The following is a 19,712-nucleotide window of genomic DNA, read 5'->3' as shown; positions in this document are numbered from 1 at the left end:
GGGGTGCTTAGGCCCAGACGAGGCTCTCAGAAAAGCCAGAGCCCCGGACTTTTACAAGATACCATCAAGTTTGCATGTAAAAAAGAAAGGTTAATTCCTTTGAGTCTCCAAAAGACTATATATATATATATATATATATGTATATAAAGGAAATTATATATATATATATATTTTTTTTTTTTTGGTCTTTTTGCCTTTTCTAGGGCTGCTCCCGGGGCATATGGAGGTTCCCAGGCTAGGGGTCCAATCGGAGCTGTAGCTGCCAGCCTACGCCACAGTCACAGCAACGCAGGATTCGAGCCCCACAGCTCATGGCAATGCCAGATCCTTGGCCCACTGAACAAGGCCAGGGATCGAACCCGCAACCTTGTGGTTCCTAGTCGGATTCATTAACCACCGAGCCACAGTGGGATCTCCGACAATACTTTCCTTTAAGCAAACCCATTTTGGCCCTGTGTAAAGGCTGTCCTAAGCCCTAAGGCATCTTAGCCAGCTGCTAGCAGGGGCCTGGAACAGGGCTGCTAATGTGCCAAACTCCCAAGAGCAGGGCCCTTAAGCCTATTAAGGTGTTGGGGGTTGATAAATGTTTGCTCAATAAGCAAGCCAGAGGAGAGCATGGAAGCCTAAATTAGACCCCAAATAAAATGCCACTCGGATGTATAAGTGCCATGTTGAGGTTAAGAAAGAAGAGACTCAATTTGAAAGTTATTTTAACATAGGATCCACTTGACTCTCACTTGGTAAATGGAACTTAAATCCATACTACCTGATATTCTAGAAACAAGAAAGGAAACTGGCCTACAAAACTGTAGACAAAGATTGAAAACCTTTTTTTTTTTTTTTTTTTTTTTTTGGTCTTTTTTTTGCTATTTCTTAAGCCGCTCCCGCGGCATATGGAGATTCCCAGGCCAGGGGTCTAATCGGAGCCGTAGCCACCGGCCTACGCCAGAGCCACAGCAACGCTGGATCCGAGCCGCGTCTGCAACCTACACCACAGCTCACGGCAACGCCGGATCGTTAACCCACTGAGCAAGGGCAGGGACTGAACCCGCAACCTCATGGTTCCTAGTCGGATTCGTTAACCACTGCGCCACGACGGGAACTCCTGAAAACCTTTTTTAAAAGCCAATTTAACTGTTTTTCCAAGCATGCTCATTCCTAAATATTGTTTATATCTTTATCGGTAGACATGCATCTATACTAAGCAAATATGATACCTCTGACCTGTTACTACACTAAAATATAAGCCTGTGAAGAAGGCACCGGAGTAGACACGCTGTTACTCAAAATAACAATCCCTTCGTGTCTTGCAATCAAATGTTAATGAAAAATGATGACAGGATGGTGAGCCCACCACCCTCCACCTCCCCAGAACAGACTCACTCCATCCGACTTTCTACACGAGGCCAACGAGGGCCATTGCAAAAGGAGTTACGAAGGCTCTCTCTGGACTCCCAGTTCTCCAAGATAATTTGAAATATTACCCAAAGGACACAAAATTATTTGACCTACACCTCCTAAGGAAAACAAATGGAAATAAACGGTATGTGTATTTAACATCTGTCCCGGCACCAGAGCTCTGGACACATATCCACCACGTAGGCTCTGTCCTCAAAAAGTCATTCTTACGATAATGAGTTGAAATTACACCCAGTTCTCCAAAGTCAACTCAAAAAGCAACTTGGTTATTTTGCTAGATAAAACCACAACAGGTTCCCCTTCTGAAATGTATGTTTAATACTCTATAAAAACTGATTTGGGTGCCTAACAGATATCAATAGGTAATGTGTTATGCTCCCCCTATTGGCTAATATTCAAAATAACAATGAATTCCCCAGGGGTTGCCTTTGAGGAGCTGGGGTTCACAAGTAAGTTGGTGATTTTAATGCTTAAAAACATGAGCTGGATCAACAGTTGTGAGGCAAAGCTGCCATGTGATGGTCAGATTCCATCAAAACAGGAAAAATTAAAGTTGACAAATGACAAAGACAAACTAAAGGGCTGAAACTATGCTGAAGCCTTGAAACACTAAACAATGCAGAATGAAAGCCAAAAGCAGAGAACATCAAGAAACAGAGCAACATCCTTTAACTGACACAATGGCATGAAATCAATTTCATTTTAATAGCCCTTAAGAGGGTAAGAATTATTTCCCTGCCTTCTGTGCCAACCCCAAGCTGTTTCCTAAGGAAGCCAAGTAACACTGACCAACAATGTCTGGAGAATTAATAAAAGAAAAGAAGATTAAAGATCCAAATTAATTACTCCAAATCAGAGTTCTATTTACAATTACTTGGAGTCAGTTTCAGGGGCGCCAGAATTTGACCCCACCCGGCATGGGTAGCTCACCTAAATTAATCTCAGACACCTGATGTGCTTTCCAAGCGATGGGTTCACCTTAAAGGAGCTGAAGACGGGAGAAGATGCTGGGATTTGCTGCACACGAATCGGACTGCACTTGCTGTTCTCGGCTGAGTGTCTGAGCCGGGCTTCCCAAGTCAGAACAGCTGTGTAATAGCCTGGGCAAGTAACTAAACTCTAGAGTCTTGTCTAAAAAAATCGGTCCACTAATAGTGTTTTTGCCAGAGTTGGGGTCCCGGTTCAGTGTCCATAAGGCCCCGAGGACAGTAACTGGCACACAGCTTGTGCCCAATAAACGTTGGCTATCATTATCACCAGAAAGAAATAGTTATTTTCACCCACAGATACCTGTTGGCAACCTAAAGTACCATTTCGGGAAAATGAAAAGGACTTGACAGATGCTTTGCTGCTTGTAGAGCCTTCTCTCCTCCCAAACCACTCGCTTACTTGTCTTAGAAGGGATGCGGACTCAGAAAAAGCCTGCCGCCCCGTCTCGGTCTGTCATTCCTACCATCCCCTATCCTCGACGGCCTTCTCCGGACGCCGCCGGGCTTCGGACAAGCAGCGCTAAGAGCCGAGCCGCCCTTTGCTCGGCGCCAGGCATCGATCGTTCTAGTACGTGACATATGTTAAAGCATTCAATCCTCAAGTAACCTTATGAGGCCAATACTATTTATTAGTATTCCCACTTCACAGGGAAGGAAATGTGAGCGATTTTCGTCTCTCGGCTCTTTCTGTAGACACCAAATCCACTAAGTTCTACTCTGTCAAGGTAATTCACGCTTGACAAGCCCGTTCCTACCCTTAAGTGATTCTGGAAAGTGGGGCAAATGCCCTAATAAGAACAAGACTGCAAGCACGTTCTCCTAGCGACAGCCCGTGAGTTCCTAGCTTATTCTAACCAAATGAAGGTGTCAGGAGAAGTCTTCAAAATAAACTGGGTAAGGTGGCTAACAAGTTAACGCGGGCGAGGCGGATGCTCCGCGGGGCTCCGGGCTGCAGCGGCCGGCAGAGCCCCCCGAGGACGCGGCCCGCGGGGCGCGCAGCTCACGTCGGTGCCAGAGTCCCGGGCCCGCAGCCTCTGCAACGGCAATTGAGTGCAAACCCACCACCAATCTTGCCCACCAACGCTGTCACGCGCCCGGTGGGAAGTGGCCAGCGCGCCCCCGCGGAGGTCAGAAGAAACCGCGGAAAGGAAGAGTGAGGGCAGGAGCGGAACAGATGTCTTCCCCAGCACCGCGCATCGCCCCGCGCGCTGCCCAGCCCGGGCGGCCGCTTCCCCACGACCTCCGGCGTCAACACCGCCCGACCCGACCGAGGCCGCCCCCACCGGCCCGGGGGTCCCGGCGGCCCGAGCGATCCCGGCCGGGAGACGGGCGCGGAGCCCCGCGCAGCGCCGACAGGCACCGCGCAGCCTGCAGAGCCCCCGGCGGGGACGGGTGCTGGGGCGAGCGGTGCGGCCAAGGGCGTCCGGGCGCCCGCTGCAGCGCCGCGGGGCCCGGCCGGCACGTACCTCGGAGGCGGCGTGTCCAGCGGAGATCCACCCGCCACAAGTTGGAGGAAAAAGCAGAGCGAAGTTTCCCCGCCCAGCGCCCGGCGGCCGCGAAGCTCCGGCAGCTGCTGCGCCGCAGCGCAACTACGCCATCCGGACCCGCCGGGGACTTTCTCCTCCTGCAGGGAGCTCGGGGAATCGCGCAGGGAAAGTGGCCGCGCACCCGAGCCGCCGACTTCCCTCCGTCACTCGCTGGGAAGAGGAAAGCGCCACTCGGCGTCCCCGAAACCCTCGATTACCCCCATCGGGCCGACCCCGCGCCCCCGCTCCCCCCACACTCGCGGGCGGGGACGGGCAGGAGGCCACAGCAATCAGCGCGCGGGGGGAAGGGCGCTCCTCCTCCGCGGTCCCCACCGCACTCCCGGCCGCCCAGAAACTCCTCCTCCCGCCGCCCGCCTCCGCTCTCTCCTCCCCCTTTTCCTCTGCGGCTGGTGGACGAACCCCGCGCGCTGCCGGAGCCTGCGTTTCCTTTCGGACCGAGGAGGGCGGGAGAGCCGCGGAGCCCCGGGAACCGCCGGGTTGCCGCGCGCCCAGCTTGGGGCAGCGAACACAGCGGGGCCGGGGGTCTGGGAAGGGCCGGATGGGGGCGAGGGGGCAACGTGGGCGCGAGCCGCAAGGATTCCCTCCCTCCTACGAAGTCCTTGCAGCTTTCCAGGGCTTCCTGGCGAATTTGGTTTATTTGGTTCCCTGCGTCTTGGTCCAAAAATGTAAAACCTCCAACAGTGTGGTCACCCCCCCTTGCCCACCGCCTAGCAAAGCCCCCCACCCCCCTTCGTGCTGTCCCTGGTGCGCTCTCGAGATGCGCTCTGACCGCGGTCTTCCCTCCTGCGAACGGCTGAGAGCGCGGTCCCCAGCCGCTCTCCGCCCCCCCAAGTAAATTCTTACAAATAAAGGAGGCGGGCAGCATTCCTGGCTTCACCCAAGGTCGGCGCGATGTCCGCGGAGGTGTTGGCGTCGCGCATCTCCCTGTGTCTGTGTGCGGGTGAGCTGGTCGCCGCGAGAGGTGACAAACGCGGACCTCGGAACACCGCTTGGATACCCCTTTTTTAGAAGTGGTTTTTCTCTTAAAAGACATGCTGCAAACACAGAACACGGTTTAATCAGCAGGTTGGTGAAGTGACTCTGAGCTGACCGGTGTCAGAGGCCAGACTTCCAGTCGTGACTCTGGCCTTGGACTCGCTGTGGAACCTTGGGCAACTGGCTTAAACGCTCCAAGTCTGTTTTCTCCTCTGTGACATGAGGAGCGTGGCCTAGGAGACCTCTTCCAGCTCTAAAACGTTATGGTCCTAGGCCTTTAAAACGGTACAAAGTGGAGTGGAGAGGTGTCTTAGATTGTTACGTCTGCACTGTTGTTATTTGGAAAGTGGAGTGGGTCCCTACTTTGAGAGAAGAGGCGGTGTTTCTTGCCCATTTTCTCTTGTATGGATACATAGAGAACCCACTCAACTGGAGCTATTTTTCCCAAAAGTCAAGTCATCTGGATTCCTTGGATGGCTGCAAAAACCTCCTCAATGAACCAGTCATTTCTGACCAGTATTTATTGAGCGCCTACTGTGTGAGAGGCTGGAGCTGGGCCTTGGAGAAACACACAGTCTAGCTGGAGTTAGCCTTGGCTGTGATAAAGTCTCTCTAGATGTAAGGCACAGACTCAAATTACAGCGTATACATGCCTCAAATTATCAAGTTTTTCCTTTCAAGAGTAGACAGGAACACTTGACCTGGGTGTGACTATTTAATACATTTAAATGTATCAATCCTGTTAAGGCTTTTTAATTTCTTTCTTTCTTTTTTTTTTTTAGGGCCACACCCACAGCATGTAAAGTTTCCCAGGCTAGGGGTCAAATCGAAGCTACACCTGCCGGCCTACACCACTGCCACAGCAACGCAGTATCTGAGCCACATCTGCCACCTACACCACAGCTCATGGCAATGCCGGATCCTTTACCCACTCAGCGAGGCCAGGGACTGAACCCACCACCTCGTGGTTCCTAGTCAGATTCATTTCCACTGCCCCACAATGGGAATTCCAAGGCCTTTTAACTTCTAAATAAAATGGCATAGAAGCAGAGAGAGAAAAGCAAGTCCTAGATAAATTAAGAGTGTCTTCTCTTTAAAGAGTGATGAGCTAACTGTTCACAATAGTCAGATTCTCAAAAGTGTAACCATCGACATTTATGGAGCATTTCCTCTGTGCCAGGAAGAGTCCTGAATCGTCTATACATATGAACACACTTACCTCTCACAGCCTATAAAGCTGTATACAAACTCAGGCCTATGTATAAAGCTACCTATACATGAAGGCCTTATAACTTGCTAAGATAGCATAGCTGATAGGTGGGAAGCTCAGGATTCAAACTCACATCCATTTAGCTCTGAGCCCAACAACCACCAGGACATACTACCTGTCACCAAAAGCTTTACATTATTTGCAAAATGAACAGTTTGGGGAGTTTGATCCTTTAGGTTTTGAGGTTTTTTTGTTTTTTTTTTTTCCTGCAAACCATCTTTAAAATTCAGGGCTATTTAATCAGTTTCCATAGATGATATGGAAAAACACAAGAAATTATATCAGTCCATGAAAAACTAACAATGTCTAGGAGTTCCCATCGTGGCTCAGTGGTTAACGAATCCGACTAGGAACCATGAGGTTGCGGGTTTGATCCCTGGCCTCGCTCAGTGGGTTAAGGATCTGGCATTGCTGTGAGCTGTGGTGTAGGTCACAGACTCAGCTCAGATCCTGTGTTGCCGTGGCTGTGGTGTAGGCCCACAGCAACAGCTCCAATGAGACCCCTAGCCTGGGAACCTCCATATGCCATGGATTCAGTCCTAGAAGAGACAAAACAACAACAACAAAAACCCTAATAATGTCTACGTGTGTGTTTTCTCTAAATCTTTATGCTCACAATGTGATATTTATTATTTATTATTTGCAGAAGTAAAGATACCCAAAGCATACAGCAATTTAAAATAAAAACTTTTGCTCCTTAGCAAAGCTCTAGAAAAATGGTTCCCCTAAATTTTAATAATTGGATATTAACTGATTTCTAGGGGGATGAATCTGCCCACTGATTTTTTACAAATTAGGACTTCATTCAGGTTATAGTATTTGTTGCTGTAAGATACAAGCTTTCTTTGGTTCAAGGTGGTGTCTTGGTGGTTTGTTCCAAATTTTTTCAAAAACAAGTGCAAGTGAAGGAGGGTAGGGTGTGAGATTAAGAAATGCCCTCTATCTTCCTTGCATAAAAACATTCGACCGCAGAGCATCAAACTTACTGAGGCTCTGTGTCTCACAAAGAACCACTCTGCAGCGTGGGCCCACTTCTTTATGACAAGGCGTGTGCCTGTCTAGAGTCTGCTGATCAGCAGACAACTGAACAAATTCCAAATAATCTGTTTATGATCCTTACAGAAGCAAACACGTCACATTTCTGAAAGACTGCATCATTACAAAATCATCTGCGTGGAGTTCCGGCAGAGGTGCAGTGGGTTAAGAATCCACCTGCAATGGCTCAGGTCGCTGCCGAGGCATAGGTTCGAGGCCTGTCCAGTGCAGTGGGTTAAAGGATCCAGCATGGCCACAGCTGCGCCATATGTCACAGCTGTAACAATTCAATCCCTGGCCCGAGAATGTCCATGTGCCGTGGATGAGGCAGAAAGAAAGAGAGGAAGGAAGAAAGGGAGGGAGGGAAAGAAAGAAAGAGAAAGAAAGAAAAAGAAAGAAAGAAAGGAAGGAAGAAGAAAGGATGGAAGGAAGAAGGGGGAATGAGGAGGGAGGAAGGAAGGAAACCATTTGGTTATTTTCTTTTTGAATAAGTCCTCATATAGCACTGAGCACATGCTTTCCACTTTGCAATTCCCGACTCATTAAACGCTCATAACAGCTTTATCATCCTCATTCCACAATTAGAAAATGATGCCCAGAGAGGTTAAGTAACTTGCCCAAAGTCTGAGCAGGTGGCATAGCCAGGTTCTTCGTCTCCAGAGTCTGGATCTCTGCTTGGTGCTGCTTCAGGCGAGATGGAGCCCCCTTCCCCTTGGAGAGAAAGTCTAATTTTTTTTTTTTTAAGCTCAATTCTTTAAACGTTTCAAAAGATGAAAACAAAAACGTGTTGAGGAGAAATATCACTGCACCACCCCCACAGAGAAGGGGAGTCTTTTCGCCCAGGAGAGAGAAGAGAAGAGACACTAAAATTTGTCTAAAACAACCAACATCTTGAAGGCAATTGCACAACTCGTCTTAAGAATGTGTGACAGAACATGAACCAAATGTTACGAAATTGCTGGGACACGATCCTGCCTACAAATTACAGGACGAGCTCCTACTTTCCACTCGGTGGACCTATCGTCACAGACAGATTTAGCACTTTATTTCGAAAATTTGCCCATAAAGATTCCAATTCATACCTGGAGGTGTTTTCTGCATCGCCATAAGCCAAGACCATAGTCTAAAGCCACATGGTCTACGTCTCTATGCAAGATTACAGTAGGGAGTTTTCACTGATAAAATTTGCAGCTGGCAGATTTCAGATTAATGAGGAGCAGAATACTCTCAGATGAACCTGTTTGCAGAGCAGAGCCCCAAACAGACACCTGATGCAGGCCTGAGGAATTCCCCAGAGAATTTGGAAATAAAAATCCAAAGCCAGTTCTCTCACAGGAAGGCCGGGTTCCTGCAAACTTGTCATTTCCTGTGCCTGGGCAGAGCCTCCAAAGGCCGTTTCCACAATGCACCTTCAATTTCCCCCTCAGCAGGTCTTCTGACAAAGCAGGAAACCTCACACCATTTCAAAGTAACAGCAAAACCCCCTGAGATGGCTGTGGTCTTAGCCTCTGTAGGGACGGCAGCAGAGCCTCAGGAGGAGGGGTTTTGCGGGGGGAGGTGTTGCCCTGCCCCCCCACCTCTCCCACCCCCACCCCCGCCTCCATAGCCGCCCCACAGGGAACTTTTGTTTTGGCCTCGGAAGAGGGAAAGAAAAATCAACATGTTATTTTGGGTTCAGAGGGACCTCCACCCCCGAAAAAAGACCAGGAGCACCTAGGATATTATTTGCAGATGTCACAAAGCTTTTTGCCTGCAATTAACAAATACAAGAAGTACTGAAACTCCACTTGTAAAAACACCCCAACTGAAGAATCGTTATTGCTGTCGTTATCGACCCCCTGCTGTTGTTGGTGGTGCCCTTAATTGAGCACTTACTCCAGTGAGCTCTCGTTATAAGTCTGGCCTCATAAAATGTATTTCCTAACATATTTGGAAAATGAATAATTCCATGTATTTGTTAAAATCACCTGCTACAATGTTTCTTCAGGTTCCCCATCCACTGTGCTTTGAACATGTAATCTAAGGAGGAGGTCCTCCAGAGGTAGGCTTGAGAGTTCAGTCTTGAGTTCAACAGGAAATTCATTTTCATTTTGGATTTTTGCTTTAATGATAATCTTGAAGGACAGGGTTTTACCCTCTTTTTGGGGGAAGGGAGACAGATAATTAAAAGGCAAGGACCTTTTCATAATAAAAGACTATTTAGGAGTTCCCGCTGTGGCTCTGTGGGTTAAGATACTAATCCATGAGGATGTGGGTTTGATCCCTGGCCTCCCTCAGTAGGTTAGGGATCCGGCATAGGTCGAAGACAAGGCTCAGAACCTGGGTTGCTGTGGCTGCGGTGGAGGCCAGCAGCTGCAGCTCCCATTTGACCCCTAGCCTGGGAACTTCCATATGCCTTGGGTGTGGCCCTAAAAATAAATAAAAGACTTTTTTTTTTTTTTGCCTTTTTCTGGGGCCGCTCCCGTGGCATATGGAGTGTCCCAGGCTAGGGGTCGAATCAGAGCTGTAGCTGCCAGCCTACACCAGAGCCACAGCAACACAGGATCCAAGCTGCATCTGTGACCTACACCACAAGCTCACAGCAATGCCGGATCCTTAAGCCACTGAGCGAGGCCAGGGATCGAACCCGCAACCTCATGGTTCCTAGTCAGGTTCATTCACCACTGAGCCACGGCGGGAACTCTAATAAAAGACTATTTAGTTTCTTAAGTCCATGCTTTTCAAAGTGGGAAACATTTCCAGAAGTGCCTAAGAATTTTTTCTTTAAAAAAAAGTCCTTACAGTGTTAACGTTTGAAAATTTTGCTACAAAATTTTTAATTAAAATTTCTTTCACGATGTCCCCTGTATAGTTTTTGGAAGATGTTAGTTCTTTCGTGAAAAACCAACCAATATTCATTGACATTTGCTAAGCCATATTAAGAGGTGAAAGATACATACAGAAGATATAATAAAAAGATAAAGAGCAGAACGTAGTATATGTTAAGCATCCAATGTAACTGTAAGTGCTGGAAGTGAGATGGTCCTTTCTGGATGATCAGAGCAAGAAAAGAAGGCAGCTGAGTCTTCTGCAGACGCAGAGGATGCAAAGAACATTCTGGACAATGGCAAAGGGACCCTATGGCTGTAAAGCAGGAGCACCTGAGAGATTGGTCCCCAGTGGGACTTGAGAGTAGAAACAGCCTGTTCACCTCACAGGAGGAGCTCTGGGGACCCCTCAAGCCGCTCCCTTCCTTCTCCACGAGAAAGCCGAGCCTTCCACGTCACTGCTTTTCACCTGCATTCTTATGACCGTGTGGCTCTGGGCGCCCCTGACCTCGGCAATCTTCCTCCCTTTTTCCACCTCCCAGTTTGCCCTCTGGAACGCAGGACAAATTACCAGTAAGATCCCTTGTACACTCCACCTCTGGAAAACTCTGGCATCGCGGTCCCTTGACTGTCTCCCCTCCAGGGACCCGTTCTTCCATTCCACCTCAAGCACGTGCAGCCATGCCCAGGTTGTTGTCCTCAGAAATAACTGCTCCAGCCTCCCAAATCAATTTCAAGTATTCTTCTCTGACCACCAGTCTCTACTGATCCAACTGGTTGCCTCTAGTGTCCTGATTCCAGCAATGCTTTGACCTCACCAGGATTTCTAATCCGTTGCCCCTATTTTTTATTTTATTTTATTTTTTTTTTTTTACCATTTGCAACCATGATTAGTCTCAACTTTCTTTATTTTGTGTTTTAGGGCTGCACCCAAGGCACGTGGAGCTTCCCAGGCTAGAGGTCGAATCAGAGCTACAGCTGCCGGCCTACACCACAGCCACAGCAACGCCAGATCCAAGCCGCGTCTGTGACCTACGCCACAGCTCACAGCAATACGGGATCCCTAACCCGCTGAGCGAGGCCAGGGATCGAACCTGCATCCTCATGGATCCTAGTCAGGATTGTTATGACTGAGCCACAACGGGAACTCCAAAAATTATAAAATTTTTTCTCCGGCCTGGACCTCTCCCCTGAACCCCAAACTCAGGTATTTTAGTTGACATCCCAGCATCTTCGCTCTATACATTCAATAGGAGAGTCGAATGTTACATGTCAAAAACTGAACTGATTCCCGTAAACACATCTTTTCTCTCCTCAGCTCAGTAAATAGCTCACCCCGTCACTCAGTGGTCCAGCTCGAAACCAGATGGGTCTTTCTTGCTTCCTGTGCGTCTCTCAAATCCATCAGCCAGTCCTGCTGGCTTCTTCGGATAATCATGTCTCTTTCCACTGCCGTCACAATACCATCTAAACGATGCAATTTTTTCACCTACGTGACTGTGATATCGCCAAGCCCCCTGCTTCTAATCTTGCCTCCCACCCACTAAGACACACACGTGTGCACACATGTACTTAATCAGCACTTTCTATGCACAGGTCACATTAGGGAATAAAACCTGGCCCCTCCTTGGAGCAGGCTTTCGGTATAAGCTCACCTTAGATCCAAAACCCATGAGGGCACAGACCGCGGCTGTCTTAATCAACACTGTATCCCCAGCTCCCAGCAGAAGGCAGTGGTCCTCGCCTCTGCCCAGAATCCAATAAACATCGTTGGAGTAAATGAATGGCTTCACGCCACAGTCAGAGACGGAGGGTAGTTGGAAGTCTGCACCTACCATTGAGACAGATGCCCCTCTGGAGACTCACCAAGACACTGACCCAAGGGCTTTGGGTGTTATGAGAGCCAGGGCTCAGGAGGAGGCAGAATACAACCCACCAGAAGAATTGGCACCCATTTCCCGGGGGGCAGGAAGTAAGAGTGTGGTACCAATAACACGAATGAAGCTTGACCTGGATGCCACAGGGTCAGCCTGAGGGAGGCGCTTCCTCATCACAGCCAGACCCGTCAACAAAGAGTGCTGAACCCAGCCCCTCCGCCTGGACCAAATAAGGCTGCTGACTCAGTGTGCAGAAAGGAGAGGGCCAGGAGCCGCCAATGGCAGAGGAGAGCACGTGCAATGCTTTGCACACCCTCTTACCTTTCTCCTGTGTTGACAGAGATTTGCAAAGTCACATCTGCACTGCCGTTATCGTGGCTGGAAAACGCTGGCCATCTTGAAATGACACAGGCACGGAGAGCAAAGGAGAAAGAAGCAGGTGTTTCTCCTGAAGTAAGAGAGGAAGGCAGGAAGCCTTCGCACTCACTTTGCCCTTTGAGAAAGGACCACGTACTTCCTTCTTTGCCATCGGTCCCAGACTACACAGTTGCCTTACAGTGTTCTCTATAGGATCCTAAAGTAGCGTCAAGGCTTTTAAAAATCAGACAAACCGGTTGTTCAGGCTCTGTTTAAAAATCAAAAGTTTCATAGGCTTCTGTGCACTCTACATGGCTTTTCGTTCCTCACTCTTTTTTCTTCTCTTTTCTTTGCCAAGTTTTCTGCTTTTCCTTAAATGTAATTTTACTAAATGTAAATGCATAAGCAAAGCACATCCATTTGCAGAGTTTGCGCACATTTATAAACATATGAATTAATAAATTTTATAGATTTTTTTCTCATATGAATTATTTTCTAGTTTCTCATTGTGCCGAGTACATTCAAAACCTCACTCTGTATTCTTTCAACTTTTCTCAAGGCCTGAAATTTCTCAAAATACAAAGTTTGGAGGGAAGAAAACTTTACTGGGAATCCTGAGTTATAACTTTTCCTTTGACCTGAGATTCCAGTTTCAGATTTCATTCTGTTAGATAGAAACCTCTTTCAACTTTTTTTTCGGAGAGCTAAGTGGTATGTACCAAAAAAAAAAGACACACTGAGGCTCCCGAACTGGTTCTTCAGATATGTGACTTTTCTTAACGAAGTCCAAGTTCAATTCAGCTGGAATGTTGAGTGTCGCTTGAGTGCACTTGCATCCTTGCCTGCCTCCTTTTCACCTTCCTGTATTTTTTTACTAACTGGTATTTCAGCTCATGAGATTCTCTTTCAGGGAAGGGTATAATGGTCTTTTCAATAGAATTCTGCAGCCCCACTGCTTTTCAAGACATTGGCCTGTCAAACTGGAGCCTGCTAGGTTATGGTGTACCTCGGGGGTATTTATGTAAAGGACACTGCAGCATCCGCCTCTTTGGGGAAAAACACAACTTGGCTTGGGAAGGAGGCAGATTCTTAGGGAAGGGTGAGATCCCTGAAAAGCAAGCTTTCAAAGGCTTCGTTATCTTTAGGAAGACCTCATGTAAAAACACCAGAAAAGCATCCTGTCCCAAGGGCTTTGCCATGCACAGTTCTGGTGACAGCGCACTTTCCTTGTATACAGGTTCGTTAAGCTCAAACCAACCTCTTAAATCCATGAAGGTGACAAGATGAACTAAACGGACCATCCAAAAGTCCTGAAGGTCAACTGAGAGGCCCTCTCTCCAATTACTTTTACTCTTCAGTTATTTTTAGGCTGGCTTGGTGCGAACGTGCTGGGCAGCTGTGCAAAGGATTATATACATTTCGTTCCAAGGCTCATTCATTACCATTTCATGGGCTGAAACACGCACAACTTACCAAAGCTAGGCACAAAGTAGAAGGACAGATCTTGTTTATAAGAAATTTCCAAAGTACAGAAAAACACAGAGAATGTCATAAACACCCATATGTGTCAACACCCAGAATTGATCACTGTTGGTCTTTCTACAGAAGAAACAAAACATTACAGATAAAATTCAAGTCCCTGGAGTTCTGATGTGGCTCGGCAGGCTAAGTACCCTAACCCTACGAGTATCCGTGAGGATGCCAGTTTGATCCCTGGCCTCCATCAGTGGGTTAAGGATCCAGCATTGCTACAAGCTGCATCAAAGACTGCAGATCCTGTGTGGTTGTGGCTGTGGTGTAGGCTGGCAGCTGCAGCTCTGATCTGACCCCTAGCCCGGGAACTTCCATATGCCACTGGTGTGGCCCTAAAAAGAAAAAAAATAATAATTCGAGTCCCCTTGACTTCCCCAACTCCAGTTCAAATCAATTACCCTCTCAGTGTCTTCAGAGGAAACCAGTTTCATGAACATAGTGTATATTCTTCCAGTGGGTTTTGTTATACTTTTGCATGTACATATGTGTGTATGTACATCTGATAGTCATATGCATATATATACACATAGAAATACATATAGAAAGAGGGCAGTTCTTTACAATATGAGGGAATATGTTGTCCGTTTTAAAATGTTACATAAATAACACCTAATCTGGAGTTCCCATCATGGCTCAGTGGAAACGAATCTGACTAGGAACCATGAGGTTGCAGGTTCAATCCCTGGTCTTACTCAGTGGAATAGGGATCTGGCGTTGCCGTGAGCCGTGGTGTAGGTCACAGACGCGGCTCAGATCTGGTGTTGTTGTGGCTGTGGTGTAGGCCAGCAGCTATAGCTCCAATGCGACCCCTAGCCTGGGAATCTCCATATGCCGCCGGTGCGGCCCCAGAAAAAGACAGAGACAAAAAATTTTTAAAAATAACACCTAATCTACAACTTGCCCTTTTCTTTCCACATTATAATTTTTAAATCCACCTTTGTGGTATGTGTGGACTTAGTTCCTATCTCATAGGTAACATTTTTTATGGCCACACCTGTGATATATGGAAGTTCCTGGGCCAGGGTTTGCATGCAAACCACAGCTGCGACCTACTCTGCAGCTTCAGCAATGCTGGATCCTTGAACCTGCTGCACCGGACTGGGGATCGAACCAATGCCTCCACAGCAACCCAAGCTGCTTCAATGGGATTCTTAGCCCACTGTGCCACAGCAGGAACCCCTTCCTATCCCATTTCAAATTTAAATTTCAAGTTTCCTGTTGAAATTGTTTCTACTTTCTATTATCACAATGTTTCATGAACAAGAGATTCTTGTATCCGTCTCCCAGTTCACAGATGTGCAATTTCTCTAGCCTAAGATGTATAACTAGAAGTATAATTGTTGGGTTGATGAGTACAATTAAAATTGTATAGGTCTTAACAAAGTGTATTCTGTAAGGAGTGTACTAATTTCGATTCTCACTGATGGAACGGGCCATTCTACTTGTCCACACCTCTGCCAATAGTTGACACCGTCAGACTGTCCAATTGTTTAAATACGAACAGTGACTTGTTTTGCTCTGGCTCCTAGTAAAGTTGAGCAGGGTTTCATGTTTAACCACTCAGGTTTTTCTCCTCTGTGATCCGTGATCAGTTCCTAGACAAAACAAATCTTAAAAGAAATTTGAAAAACAGTCTCTTAAAAACCAACCATACTAAAAATTTTGACACATAGGTAGTTAATGTTTTGGAGGCTTTTTTTTTTTTCCCCCCTTAGGACCTCACATGCGGCATATGGAAGTTCCCATGCCAGCGGTTGAATCTAGCTGTAGATGCTGGCCACAGCCACGGCCACAGCAATGCAGGATCTGAGCCACATCTGCGACCTACACCAGAGTTCATGGCAACGCTGGATCCTTAACCCACTGAACAGGGCCAGGGATCGAACCCAAATCCTCATGGGCACTAGTCAGGTTCATTTCCATTGCTCCACAACAGGAACTCCTAGGTAGTTAATGTTTAAATGGGTGTCAATGTATTTGTTTTCATTTTAGTGCATCATGGGAAATAAGCTTTTTTGACTTTTTTTTTTTTTCTCCAGAAAGTCACTGGATCATGAATTGGGTAAATTTCTCCCAATCTACCTTTCTCTACCTTATAATTCACGTCTTCTTCTCCAAGATTCTGGCATGTCATAACCCTCAAGACTTTGTTTAGGAAAGAGTGAGCATTTTTCTTTTCTTTCTTTCTTTTTCTTTTTTTCTTTTCTTTTTCTTCTTTTTTTGGCTATGCCCGAGGCATGTGGAAGTTCCCAGGTCAGGGATCAAACCAGAGCCACAGCTGCAACCTGAACCACAGCAGTGACCATGCTGGATCCTTAACCCCCTGTGCTACAAGGGAACTCCTATTTTAATTTTTCTTAATGCAAATAAAAACATGCTTCTTCGATATGAGAGCCAAACAAATATCTTCTGTACTCAACCCAATGTTTGGCAAATAGTAGTGCTCAATCAATACCTGCTAAATTAAATAACAAAAAGTGTGGGGCAAAGAGTAATTTCAGGAGCATTTCAGAACTAGAGCTATGATAAAGCTAGACACTAAAAAAAAAAAAAGTTTAAAAATACACAGTCAATATTCTAGTCACACTATCTCTTGTAGTGACCTAGATTCACGATTCCACTTTTCAGGGTCAAAATCAAATGCTTCTGATGCTAATGTCTTAGCCAAGCTGACTCTTATCAGGGACTCGCCGTCAAAGTTCTACACACAAGGCTTTCTTGCCCTCCCTCTGATGCTGTGTCCTGGTTTTGACTACGAATAAAACAAACATTAATTGCCTGTAATTGTAGCAACCCTGAGTTTTCAGCTGAAAAAAGTAACACATATCAGGTTTCTCACAATATCGTGAAAGAGCTTTGACTCTCTTCTTGCTCAGTTGACTTGAATTTTGTGTAGATACTTGTAGTGGGGTTTTTTTAAGATTCCGAAATATATTCCCGCTAGAGATTATTCCATTCATACTAAGCTTAATTTTAACCTGTTAACTGTTAAGTGGGACATTTCTAAGCTATCATCATTTCAGTAATAGTAATTTTTTTTGTGTGTGTGTCTTTTTGCCACTTCTTGGGCTGCACCTGCAGCATATGGAGGTTCCCAGGCTAGGGATCGAATTGGAGCTGTAACTGCCGGTCTATGCCACAGCCACAGCAACGCAGGATCCTTAACCCACTGAGCAAGGGCAAGGACTGAACCCTCAACCTCATGGTTCCTAGTCGGATTCGTTAACCACTGCGCCATGACGGGAACTCCACCAATGCCATATTCTTAACCCACTGCACCAGGCGGATGATCAAACCTGTGCCTCCACAGAGACAAGGCTGATGATTAACCCACTGTGTCACAGCAGGAACTCCAATTGTATTCTCCCTGACTCACTCTTTTCTGTTGATACTTGTGCAAAATTGACAAGGTTGTCCCAGATGAATGCTCTGGAAAATAGCTGAAGTTACAGAAAAGCTGAATTATCATCAAGCTCTACAGTATCTCAGAACAATAAATACTAAAATGACTACTTCCCTGCTCTCTGGGCATCCTCCAGTGGAGCTCCTGGGGTAGGAGATGGGCTTTACAGCAAATTCAGAAGAAATAAAAGAAAGCCACTATCTTAAGGAAAGCAGTTGACAAAAATATTGTAACTTTTATGATATAAGACAGTATTCTCACCCTAGTGGGCTGAGAAATGCTTCCCTGGATATGGGATTAGGAAAGATGTATTAATAAAACGTATTTAGGAGTTCCCGTCGTGGCTCAGTGGTTAACGAATCCAACTAGGAACCACGAGGTTGCGGGTTCGATCCCTGGCCTCGCTCAGTGGGTTTAGGATCTGGCGTTGCTGTGAGCTGTGGTGTAGACTGGCAGCTACAGCTCTGATTAGACCCCTAGCTGGGAACCTCCATATGCTGCAGGTGCAGCCCTAAAAGGACAAAAGACAAAAAAAAATAAAACATATTAAATGTATTAACACATTAACATTAATCTCAACATATTAAACATTAAATCTTACTTCTAATATTGGTATAATAACATTATCATGAATGTTGACACAGTAAAGCCTTTGAGAAGTTCTGGGGGAAAAAATTACATTTTTTAACCCTACATTTCCCAAACATTTTGACCCCAGACCACTTTTTAAAAATGTAATACCCATGGAGTTCCCTCGTGGCACAGCAGGTTAAGCATCTGGCCTTGTCACTGCAGCAGCTTAAGCCACTGCTGTGGCACCGATTCAATCCCTGGCCCCAGAACTTCCACATGCCACAGGTGTGCTCCCCCCCAAAAGATACAATAAAATGTAATACTCACAGAACTAATGTTCTACAGAACAATTTGGGAAACTCATGTATAATAACAAATACAATTTCTTATTGGATTTAAACGATGAATTTCATCAGTGTATTTCATCAGCAAATATTTCCTTTATTGATTCTGGAATGCTTTCCTTGGCTCACCTGCTTCAGAGAAAGAGTTCCAGACCAAAGTTGGGGTCCTTTTCTCTCCCCATGTCTCCCCACTACAAATGGCTTTACGAACTGATAAGAAACCCTCTGTCCTGACCCTACCCCCGCACCCCGCTCCCTAGAGGCACACACTGGGTTCAAGGACCCCTGTACCTCTATCCCTTGTAATCGGCTTCTCCTGAGCCCCCGTGTGAAGAGGAATTACCGTCAGGCCTGAAAGATAATGCAGGAGTCATCCCCTAAATTAAACCGCATTCATATACAGCTTTTTGAATTGTGATTAAAAAACCACTTAGCATAGAACTTACCACCTTACCCATGTTTGAAGTTTACAGGTCGGCAGTGATAAGGCCTTTCACGCTGTTGTACAAACAGCTCTCTAGAACTTTTTCATCTTGCAAAACTGAAATTCTCCACCCACTGAATAATAACTCCTATTTCTCCCTCCCCTCAGCCTCTGACAACCACCACCCTACTTTCTGTTTCTGTGAATTTGACTACTCTCTGTTCCTCGTAAAAATGGAATTATCCAGTACTTGTCTTTTTGTGACTGGCGTATTTCACGTAGCCTAACGTCCCCAGGTCCATACATACATGCTGTCGGATGTGACAGGATTTCCTTCTGTTTGAAGGCTGAGTGATTTCATTGCATGTATTCACTCACTGATGCACATTTGAGGTGTTTCCGCCTCTTGCCTCTTGTGAATAACACCGCAATGAACACGCGTGGGCAACAACCTTTGAGATCCTGCTTTCACTTCCTTTGGATATACACCCAGAAGTGGAGCGGCTGGATTACATGGCAATGCTATTTTTTATTTTTTTACAAACCTCTATACTGTTCTCTATGGCAGCTGCACAATTTTACATTCCCACTAACAGTGCACAAGGATTCCAATTTCTCCACATGTTCACCACACTTATTTTGCTTTTTTCATAGTTACATATAGTTTTATTAGGTGTATTTTTATTGGTTCTCATTATGCAAAAAATATCTAACAGCGCTTCATCAATCTAAAGAGTTCATTACCTGGAACACATACTTGTGGTCTCTAAAGAAAAAGAAATTGTTTCTCCAGCACTGAAAGAAAGCACAGTAAGAGCCAGGATCTACAAATAGACAATTAAAGGGAAACTACACCCAAAAATCAGAATGAAGACTTCCCCAGTGGCTCAGCACATCAAGGATCCGGCATTGTCACTGCTGTGCTCGGCCGCTGCTCTGGTGCAGCTTTGATCTCCGGCCTAGGAACCCCCACATGCCACAGGCATGGCCAAAAAAAAAAAAAAAATCAGAATGAAACAAGTTAACCTTTTTTGCAATTGCCTGACCAGTTATGTGATTAAGATGACAAGGATTTAAACTTTTTTTTTTTTTTTTTTTTTTTTGTCTTTTGTCTTTTTGTCTTTTGCTGTTGTTGTTGTTGCTATTTCTTGGGCCGCTC

At 46.2% G+C, this 19,712-nt stretch overlaps 1 protein-coding gene across 5 annotated transcripts in view; it reads right to left on the bottom strand.

Annotated features, from left to right (window-relative positions):
- The window catches only part of TGFBR3 (transforming growth factor beta receptor 3), a 210,501-nt gene extending 198,039 nt beyond the window's left edge, over positions 1 to 12,462 (bottom strand). For 2 of the 5 annotated variants that reach the window (XM_021088720.2, XM_085020912.1), the window contains exon 1: positions 12,241 to 12,462. The gene's annotated coding sequence lies outside the window, so the exon portion shown is untranslated. 5 annotated transcript variants of the gene reach the window in all.
- Between the last annotated feature and the right edge of the window lie 7,250 nt (positions 12,463 to 19,712).

The sequence above is a fragment of the Sus scrofa genome, chromosome 4 (genome assembly GCF_054392235.1).
Source record: "Sus scrofa isolate SSC_HxYL_T2T_F1_AM1 chromosome 4, Sscrofa_HxYL_maternal_Yorkshire_Landrace_v2.0, whole genome shotgun sequence".
Taxonomy (NCBI): Eukaryota; Metazoa; Chordata; class Mammalia; order Artiodactyla; family Suidae; genus Sus; species Sus scrofa.
Note: the sequence above shows the minus strand (reverse complement) of the source record. Positions and strands in the feature narration are given on the sequence as shown.